The sequence below is a fragment of the Primulina tabacum genome, chromosome 6 (assembly GCF_025594145.1).
Source record: "Primulina tabacum isolate GXHZ01 chromosome 6, ASM2559414v2, whole genome shotgun sequence".
In the NCBI taxonomy this organism is placed as follows: domain Eukaryota; kingdom Viridiplantae; phylum Streptophyta; class Magnoliopsida; order Lamiales; family Gesneriaceae; genus Primulina; species Primulina tabacum.
Window position 1 is genome coordinate 14,639,277 of NC_134555.1, and position 11,297 is coordinate 14,650,573.

Genomic DNA, 11,297 nt, shown 5'->3' on the forward strand with positions numbered 1-11,297 from the left:
TTAAAGCCAAAAACACTTTCCATGCTAAATAGGACCTTTAGCGCGATCGACGAATTTCAAAACTCAAGCTCCGACGAAGATCCAGAATATTCAAAATATATTTTAATAAATCGTGATTAATTTTATATGTTCAATTGTAAAAATAAATGTTTAAGTTATTTTGTTATAGATTTTTAATGTAATCATAATTATTTGCAATCAAAATACTAAATAAAAAATTGTCCATTAATATTACTAATTTTAATTAAATTGTAAAATATAATAAATTAGATTTCGAAACCGGTTCGACCAGAACCTGAACCAGTTTAGTAGAAGCCGAACCGGTCTTGGGTTTGAATTGGTTCCAAGTATTTCAACTTGGAATGGGAACCGGTTCCTAACTAGTTCAAATCGGTTCCGAACTCATCGGACCTAGAACCGGTAGGAACCGGTTCGATGGAACCGATCAGCATGCCTACTCAGGGCGTTGCCAGGACATAAATCTCACCCCGAGTACAAAATGACCATTTTGTCCCTGGAAACCCAAAAATTACCGTTTTACCCCTGGACCTCTAAAATTGACCAGAAGCTTACCAAGCTCCTAAAAATGTTCCAAAACATTTTTAAAAGCATACCTAGACGTAAACTTGAGCCCAATTACAACTTAACCGATTCGTTTTAAAAAAATTAGACCAGGGTCCCGGTTTTAACCCGAATCGATCCGAAACTTAACCAAAACTTTCCCAACTTTTTATCATACCTAAAAACACTATAATTCTCCTAAAACAAAGTCATCAGGCCCCCTGAACACACGGCTGAAAATTCCAAAACATAACAAAATGTTCCGCCCCTTCTCGTTTGCACTCTATATTCTCATCTTCCCAAAAACTCACGTCTCTAGCCTACCCCGACTGCACCAGCCCTGAACCAGCCTATCATGGACCTAGACCAGACCCTAAGGAACCTTTTAGAATCAAGCCACCAGCCCCATGCACAAGAGGAACCGCGCTCCCACGCTAGCACCGCAATGATGCCAACTCGCGGCCCTCCTCCTTCACGCGACCGATCTGTACCAGTGGTGGTACCAGCAGCCCTTAGGACTTTCCTAAGCCACGGCTCAGACCCCATATGGTTGGATTCAGGCCTCGGATCGTCCGTCCCTCAAGCCATCGGATCCATTCTTGTCTCCCGATCTGCACCAACCGAGCCCTTCCTTGCCACAACTCACGATCTACAACCCAAACTCCTTATGTCTCGGCTCCTGCACCACAACCCCTATCCCATGACAAGTCTCGGGCCCATAGCAACGAAACTAGCGCAACCTCTTGCAAAAAATCAGAAAAACGTGAGTGGTGATAGTTGAAAATGCATAAACAAAGCAAAATCGATAAATCCTTGTGTGCAGCTGTTGGATCGAAAATTTTTATATGATATAACACCCATTTAACATACATATGGCATGAATGATACAAAAAGGAGAATACATGTGTGCCTTAAGATGCTTGGAGAGCAAAAACGATGTGAGGGAACCCAGATGAATTTTTCTATGCAAAAACAAGTGACCACCGAAGCTTTCCTCGAAGAAGTGCTCTAAAACCGAGAGAAAAATGCAGCTGGGGGAGGTTTCGGCCGTGTAGATTATTTAGGTTTAGGTTAAGGAGTGGGTTAGTGTTAATTAAATAATAATCAAATGTTTAATGGGCCCTTATTTTTTTATTAAAGATTTTAAAAGATATTTAAGCCCAATAAGTTTAAAAGTAGGCCCATTAAATCCAAACACACTCCCGAAAAATATTTTGTGTTGGAAAGATTATTAAAATATTAGCCGAACCCTCAAAAAGTCCCCCGATTCGATAAAATTTGCGTACTGTTAAAAATAAAATCATGTGGATAAAAGCACCTAGTAAAATACCATTTTCGAAAAATACACTTAAAAACACCTTATATTAATTAATAAAAATAAATCATGTAATAAAATAATTTTCCTGAAAATTCTCCGGTCTATGTTCCTCGTTCGAGCGTGAAATGCTCCTAGGAACCCTAATACATGAATTATGCATAAATGCATAAAAATAATTAAACAAATAACTAAAAATCCTAGATTGCATGCATTCAGTTTACGTGAATTAAATTTTCCTGGACCTTACAAATTTAATAAAATACCAAAGAAATTTAATAACTTGCATGCATATGGTTCACATGGACCTTCAAATTTTCGGGACGTTACAATCTACTCCCCTTAAATTGAATTTCGTCCGCGAAATTCGCTTATCCTCGATAAACATAAAGTTTAGACTCTTAATTCTAGTATCTCAATAATCCATATTTCCGATGCGATACTTTGATAAAATAAGCGTTACACTGCCCTTATGTCTCCTCAATCCTAATTATTTTGCCTACTGAAATCTTCGTTTGCGAATCGCAACTTAAAACAACTTATGGTGACTTAATTATTTTTTCTATGTCCTCGAATTCCTGACTTTCTCGCAATTCCTCATACTAGAAATGGATGTCCAAACTTATCGCACCTTACTTTTTTATACTATACTCATAATGTTCATCAACCTATTACATTAGCATTTATGCAGTTCAACTTAAGAAATCTTAACATTAAAATTTACTGCTCGATTTCTATCCTTGGTAATAGACTTAAAATTTAAACCTCATCTTAACCCCATAACAAAATTAGCCTTAGATCCTTGAATCGAATCTTTATCTTACGACACCAAACTTACGTAACTTAACATTTACAAGTACATCCCAATATAACACTGTTGCAAATCTTAAATTCGAGTAATGTTAATCCATACAACCCAAAATATACAATATCGATCTTCTACCTATTTAGAAAAACCTTTCTAGTATCAATTGTATGCTTAAAATATTATCTTCCCAATTGCAATAAAGTTGAGGCCTAAGACCATTAAACTTTCCTCCTTGGAACAAATGTTGCCTTCTTACGTATCATTAATGCTTAATTAATACTAGCGTATAAAACTTAATATGTTATCCCTTGGTAGCCTTAGACTAACTCTAATAAATCAACTTCACTTATAACCCATTGAGTTCTAGAATCCCTATATCGAGCTTTTAGATTTCTTACTCGAAAAGAATCTTAATATTCGTTCAATGGCAACCTATGTTGAACACAACTAATTCCATTTTGTTTTTATTTCACTCAAAATTTCTGTATGAACACATATGTCATAAATTTGAAATTCAAACTTACGCAACCCAAATAGTTCTGAATAACATAATTCCAACACATATCCACTTAGTCCTAAGTTTCTTAATGACCTCTAAAAATTTCTCAAAACATGGTGTCTACCTCAATTCTTATAGGCGTCTATCGAGTAACCTAACCCCCAATTATACCCAACTCTCTAGAAAAATCAAATCCCAACAAAGTTATAGTTCTAACTGCTAAGATCATGACTAAAACTTATGACACATCAAACTTAAATTTCCAAAAATTTGCTAACTCAAGGTCTACTCTTATAACTTAGCTAACCGATCAACTTCACCCTAAATTTTCATCACTCTAAATTCTTAATTCTTCATAGCATTGTTCCATTAACACTTAGATTTTCAAGTCCAATATTGATTCATCCTATAATGCCCTAGATTACCCTTCTTTATAACATTATAACCCAATTGTTTCAAGGTTCTAGATATCCTTCAAACCTAAATCATAAAAAATGCTTGTCATTTAAACCATTCGATTCTCACTTACTGCTAACTAGTCCCCATGTTTCTTATCAATTGCTACATTAATTCTTAATTTCCTAAAAAATTGTCCAATTTGTCATTAATTTCGAAAATTCCACAAATACTCATAAGTTGTTGGCGTTCCTAATTCACTTTTATAGGTTTTCCGTATCATCGAGTTCACTAACCTTAAGCTTATTAGACCTAAAACCAATTCACATAATTAGGGGTGGGCATAAAACCCGCAAAACCGAAAAAACCGACCGAACCGAATAATTCGGTTTAAATGGTTCGATTTTATCGATTTTTCGGTCGGTTATGGTTTTAAAATTTTTGAAATTCGATTTTTCGGTTCGGTTTTCGGTTTTAATACCCCAAAAAACTAAATAACCGAACCGGCCATATTATGCTAAGTATAGGGTTTTTATGTATAATGGCAATATTACTGTTAAGTATAAGACTTTTATGTATAAAGGGTCTATTAGGATTTAGGTACTTAGTATCATTAACCCTCAATTTTTAATCCGATCCTTTTCTCTTCTTTCTCACCATTCACCAGTCGACGTTTTCTTTTCTTTTCTGTATATATTTCTTTAATTTTTTCATAAGATGATTGGTGTTCCATTCGAGCTGGTTGACATCTTGTTATCATTCCTATTTCTGAATATTCCGTTGGATTCATGCATTTTCCGTGTTTGCATGGTTAATTAGTTATATATATAAAATGTGTTGTGTACAAATATGTCATACGAATATAATAACAATATAAAACTTTTATATATATATATATAATATTAAGTCTCACAAATTTAATGTTTGACAAATACTATGATTTAAATTTTAAAGACCTAAAGTAACGTATAATTTTATTTCTTAACAAATTTTAGCTAACCGTATATAACCGGCCGTATAAACCAAACCGTATTACAAAAAAACCGAACCGAACCATAATAAAATGGTTTGGTTTTGGACTAGAGATATTCAAAACCCAAACCGAACTGTTGTAGAGTAAAACCGGACCAAACCGACCGTTGCCCACCCCTACCCATAATCTCGAAAAAGTACTGATTTGACCTAAGTGTTCCTCAAATGTTCAATTTTAATCCTCAAAAATTTTGGAATTTGCATTTTGGCCCTTAAAGTTCTCTAAAATTACATTTTTGGCCCTACAACTCTTCGAAATTTGTATTTTTGTCCCCATATATTTTCGATTTTAGCCTCATCAAACCATAAAATTCTCAAAACTCAGAAATCCAAAAATTCGGTAAATTCGAAAATAGTCCCTTAGAATTTTATTTTGCACTTAGGTCGTCAAATTATTGGTTATTACAATTAGGTCCTTAAAATTCTCAATTCATGCAATTCAATCCTTAAATCCAACTAGGTAGAGCATGCATCCTAAATAAATTATAAGTTTTTATACTTCCAAATATAGTCGTAGTCTCAAATCATTAATCATTACATGAAATCCTCAAAAATTAACTCAACTAGCAACCACGAACCATCAGTAATTTCTTATAAAATCTACAAGTCCTAAAAGCACTCATAATCTTCATGACTAACTTGTGATCCAAAGAGTAAAACATCAATACTTACTAACCAAAAATCGATATAGACATATCATTTCCAATCTTTCCTAATGCCCAATACCAAAATTCTTATTCATGTCCAATTCCACCACAAAGCCAGCATGCATGAAAATCATATAATTTCTCATTTCATTTCGTAACATGCATAAAATTTTTAAAACATCTAATCTCAAAACATAACGACAGATAAACATGTACCGCAAATCGCTGTAAATCATAAATCATGCAATCATACAGGTGATAGCTTTAAAACATTTCAAACATTTAAACTTACAGACTTGAGGCTTGAAGACTGAGCTGCAGAAGCTGGCGGCGGCACAACCCTATACAGGACCCTTGCTCCGATACCAACAGTAGTGTCTACCGATTTAAAAGTGCGAAATTTTTTTTTTATAAAGCTCACATTTTGAAAATAAGCATTTGAATAAATTGTGCATGTAGTCCTACCAAAAATATCATTTAAAAAAATAATCGTAAGTAATTACCAATAAAATATCACGGAAAATAAGCGAGTAAAAATCCTATCATCCAACAGTGAAATAAACAGCGCATAAAAATACTCATATCCTCTCAACATCTTAAAATCATAAATGTGCGGAAAAACATGGGGTCCTCGGGTCGTGTCGCCCATCAAGTCTGCCTACTCAGAGTTCAGCACCTCCAGTCCCCTCGATATCGAACTCACCTGCATCACACACACCTAGTGAGTCTAAAGACTCAACACGCATGTACCAGAAATAACAAGCACATATACATGTTACACAGCAGTGAAAAATATCATACTAAACATAAATTTCATGAACTTTAAAAGCGTAACATAACGTGTCGTGTAAAATTATGACGTGTCAAAACAGCTCATTGTAAATCATCATTCATCATTTATCATTTAGTGAATTCAGTTCATTAGAGGTGAATATCGTACATCATCATTTACGATGGATCCATCATACATAGAACCGCAGTACCGGCGGCTGTCGGACTTCAGTAATAAGATTACTCATCCACTGTGCCTAGGCCTCATCATCATCATTTACATATACGTCTTATGCATTTACATATATTTCGATAGCCACAACTAATTCCTATCATTTAAAACATCATCATTGTAACGCCCCGAAAAATTGAAGGTTCACATAAACCACATGCATGCAATTATTAAATTACTTGTGTATTTCAATTAATTATTTTAATTGCATAAATTAATTATGTTGTGCATATTGACATGTTGAAAATATGATTTTCTGCATGGTTGCATTAAAATGTATTTTTAAAGGATATTCCAGTTGCGATCGAGGAACGGAGACCGAGGGTTGAAAAATAGAAAATGTTTTATTAAATATTTTTTTTAATTATTTAAAATATGATTGATGCTTTTTATTATTTTTGAAAATAAAGAGTTTTGAGGTGATTTTATACGGCGGAACATAATTTTTATCGGTGTTGAGTTTTCAACAAAAATACGAACGTATTGGCAACCCGGCTAATAAAGTCACAAACTCTATAAAACAAAATATTTTAATTAAGCACTAATAGGCTTAATGGGCCTAATTAACTTTGTTAATGGGCCAATGCTTTAATTAGTGATTTAATTAACTATATAATATACTAAACCTACCCCAATCCATTATTATGTCACACCCCACTTTCCCCCAACAATCAAACACTTTCTCCCCAAGCACACACGACACACACCAAGGATTTGAAGTGAAAGTTTCGGCTATTGCTAGGAAAATTCAAGCCAAGGTCCTCCTCGTCGTCGTCTTTCAATCGTCAATGTAAAATCGTGCGTTTAAAAAAAAAAGGCACACCGTATTCTTTCCTTCAAACATCTATCACACCATAGTAATTAAGCATATTTTGAATGAAAACATTACACACAAGTTGTTAATTTCGTAGCTATGCACATGCATGTGATTAACTTGTGATTTTTGCTTCCAAATTCATGTTTTTATGTTGTTTAAGGGGCTGCCATGGATAAGGTATTAATATGGAATGGTTTATAGCCAAAACATGATAAAATTTAAAAGAAAACCATGCTGGAACTGTAATAGCCGATCGTTCATTTATTTTATTATGAATTACGGTATTTTATGGTGAAGGTTTATGGCTTTATGTTATGATATAAATGTTATAGAATGGAATATATAATGGATGGGTAGAATAGGAAGTTGATCTTGAACCAAATAGGTAATGGAAGTGCTAAATCGGTACGAAAACTATGGCAGTAATTGTGATTTTTAGCAGAATGTTTTGTCTTTTGATCCAAATGATGTGAGGCCACTTTCATTAGAAAGATAAGACATAAGACTATAACTATCATGTTTTGAGTTTTTTTCAAATCATTGTGGAAGATAAGCCAATAGCGCCCCGAAGTGTGTCGTATGTGTAAAGGGCCAAAAACTCCTTTCTTGAAAATTTGCGGAAAATTAAATTTTTTCTTTTTTTAAAAGAACTTAAATGGCCTCATTCAGAAAATCGACTGATGAATCAAGTTCAATGTTTAAAATAATAGCAGCGGAAGAAAATAAAGTTTTTCCAGCAATAACAATTTAAAAATTATCCAACGACTGATAAAAATTGTTTGCGGAATAAAATAACAACTGCTGCACTGAGGTCCGCGGGTGCCACTACTGCCGACCCAAGCTGGCTCACTGGTCCCCGCCCTCGGCCCTGGCCTCATCAGTACCTACAACAATCAAGTCTAGTGAGCCTAAAGACTCAGCATGCATATATCGCAAGTAACGAGTAAAAATCTGAATTAAAATATGCATGGGATAAAATATCATGTCATGAGGCATGCTGAAAATAATCTGTACTGAGCAATTATAATACGTGCATAACTGAACTGATAATCACAGTAAAAATATTTGCTCCTTGGAGCCTGTACTGAAATATCTGGTAAAATTTTCTATTGAGATTATGTTTTACGCCTGTGGCCACTGCACTAAGCTGAACTGATCGGTAACTGGCTACCGGGGAGGCTGAAACTGAACTGAGCTGGCCGGTCACTGGCGACCGGGTGGTACCATACTGAACTGATCGGTCACTGGCGACCGTATAAAATAACACTCCCACATAGTGAATGAACCACAAGCCATATCGCATAAATCTCAAAAATAATCATTTTCTATTTAATACACGTAAAATAATTAACTGGCATAATGAAAATTCCTGTAATTTTACCAACTGGATTGGATTGGATCGTCCCCAGGCTCGCTGCAACCTAACTGTGCCATGAAAAATATGCAATAGCTTAAACTTGACCAACTATGCAATTTACGTTCGAAAGATGCGACTATGATGCCTAATGACTTCGCATTTAATCATGACTCCGAGCCAACCTGAACCGACACCGAACCGACGTATAGTCATGATTAAAATACGCTGAAAAATCATAAAATAATGCTCCTAAAATGATAGGGTCGAAATCTAGGTGGAATGGAGGCCAAAACACGAAACGCTCTTTCGAGAGTCAATTTGGCACATTGCACCGTAAATTCTCGTACGACCTCAAAAATAATCCAAATCACGAACGGTCAAAAACATGACCTTCCCAACTCAATGAGGCACTGTCCAGTCCAAGTCCATGGGCTAAAAGCCAACCAAGAACTCAAACGAGCCTTCTAAACGACACAGCAACTTGCTGTAAATTTCCAGCAGCTGCGCACCCGTGTAACTTGTGTTGTTTTCGAGACTACCGGCCATTGGGGCGTGAAACACCGACCAGAGACTCTTCCCAACATCCCAAGGAATGATTTGAACCATGTCTAAGGGCCCTAGGCCAGCCACAATCCGCATCATACCAAAACTCAACCGAAGGGTCTAACCGAGAGCCAACGTGCATGCGTGTGTAGTGTTTTGCTTAGATCGATGTCTTGCGTCGTTCCAGTGGCCATTTGACTGACCATGGCACAATCTAGACATCTAGGAGCATGATATGAACCGTGGCTAAGGGCCATAGGCCAACCAAGATCCATACCAAGCAACCAAAAGAAACGAACCGAAAGCTGTCCAACCGAAGTAGCCGAAGGGGTATAGGGGCTGTTGTGATGTTTTTATTAAAAACCGATGAACCATGGACAAAGACACCAAAAGGGCAACTTAGTCACGTCTTAGACATGCTAGGGAAGTGATCCAACCATGGCTAAGAGCCCTTAGGGCAGCCAAGATCAGATCCAAACCCCTTGACATAAAAACTGAAATTTTCGAACTCAAAAAGGGACACAAATGGTGTTGCTGTCATTTCTTGCTTTCCAGCAAGCATGGGCTGAAACCGATGGACAAATGTGGTCCTAATGCATCCTATTACATGTATATAAGTTGCCTTGGGAGCCTGGAGTCGATCCAATACTTGAAACTCACAAACCAAAAGAAACCGTGAAGCTTGCCAAGGAAAATCGAAAATTCTGCATGTGTTGTTTCAAAATGTTTTGACATGGATCTCGATTTTTACTAGAATAAACATGATCATGTACTGAAAAATAAATGATAATATGACTTGATTGAGGTTTGAAAGAAATTTAGACATGCCTGGTTTCGTTTCGAAAGAAAACGAACGAAACGACGACGACGCGGCACGGAGGAGATGGAGCGCTTCTCTTGTTCTTTCTAGTTCTCGATTTTTCTCCCTTTCTCCCTAGCTATTATTCACGTTTTTTTCTACTGAAAATGAGTGTGAATTCACTCTGAATTTTCGAAAAGGAGAGGGGGGGAAAAATGGTTAGGAGGGTGAGGGAAGTGGGTGCAAGATATAAGGAAGATCCAAGACCAAGTCTTTCCATTTTGAATTTTTGAATTATGGTTTGATATCAAATGAGTTGGTGGATGCTTCTAGGAGGTAGTGGCCGATTTTTGTTTATTTTCTAGTCTAGGATATGTCCATTTATTTAATTAAATTGTGCTCCCAAAAATCCTAGAATTATCCTACTAATTACATGCAAAGAATTGGTCAAAGTTGATGAGTTGGAATGAATTGCTTAATAAATCCAAGGGGCCGAAATCATGCTAATAAAATGAGTGGGAAGTGTTGGTTATCTAGTCAACTAATAATCCTTGAAAGCCTTACTAATCCTTTAAATAATTTAGTGAGCTAACCCCTTAATTTAATAACTTAAATGAGTTCATTTCTTAATCACCTCAAATAATTAAATTAAATCCTCAAACCTCCCTTTCTAACTTAAATGAACTTAGTTGCTAGCTAAATTAACTTCTGGAAATATTTCTCGAATCTTAAATTCTATCTCAAAACTCCAACTCCGGTCCGGCCACACTGAAATAACTGAAATGCTAAAAATCAAACTACTGAACTGAAATAATAAATAATTAACTTCAAACAAATGCATTTAAAATAATTATGCAATGAAGTCAATTAAATTTAAAAATCTAGAATTATGCATGGCTTATACGTCTACTGATTTACGGGTTCTACAGTATGTATCATCGTTCCTGCACTGACACAAGTTGGGAGATGGAGCATAACGTTTTACTCAAATATCCAAATACCATGAGGCCAATTGGAGATGCAAGCCATGATATAGGGCTACATCTGTCGTGTTTACAGCTTTTTCTAATTATGAAGGGAAGAGGCGTTTCGAAAACAATCTTTGGAGAAGCTGTACGCAGAGCACGCGCCGGGACAGAAAGTGCCGCGCTAGGGCGGTAATGTTTGACCGCCCCAGCGCACCTAGGTCTGTATTTTTTGGTTTTGTACAGTAAGTTCCGTGCTAGGGCGGTAAAACTCGACCGCCCCAATGCCCTGTACAGTGCAAAAATGTGTTTTGAAGTTTGGGAAGGCATAAAATCGAATGGGATCACTTTTTTTACTCGTTTTCCTTCTCTTCTTTTCTCTCCATCGGTTTGGAAGCTAGGGTTCCTCAATTTCTCCTTCAATCCAATTTCTTCCAAGACATTAATCTTTGATTGAAGCGTTAATCTTTTCTTGGAGATTACAAGTTCTTCTCCTCAAGAGTCTAGGATCAATGTAAGAAAGCTTATTTTCTTTGGGCTAGTGATTGAAGGAAA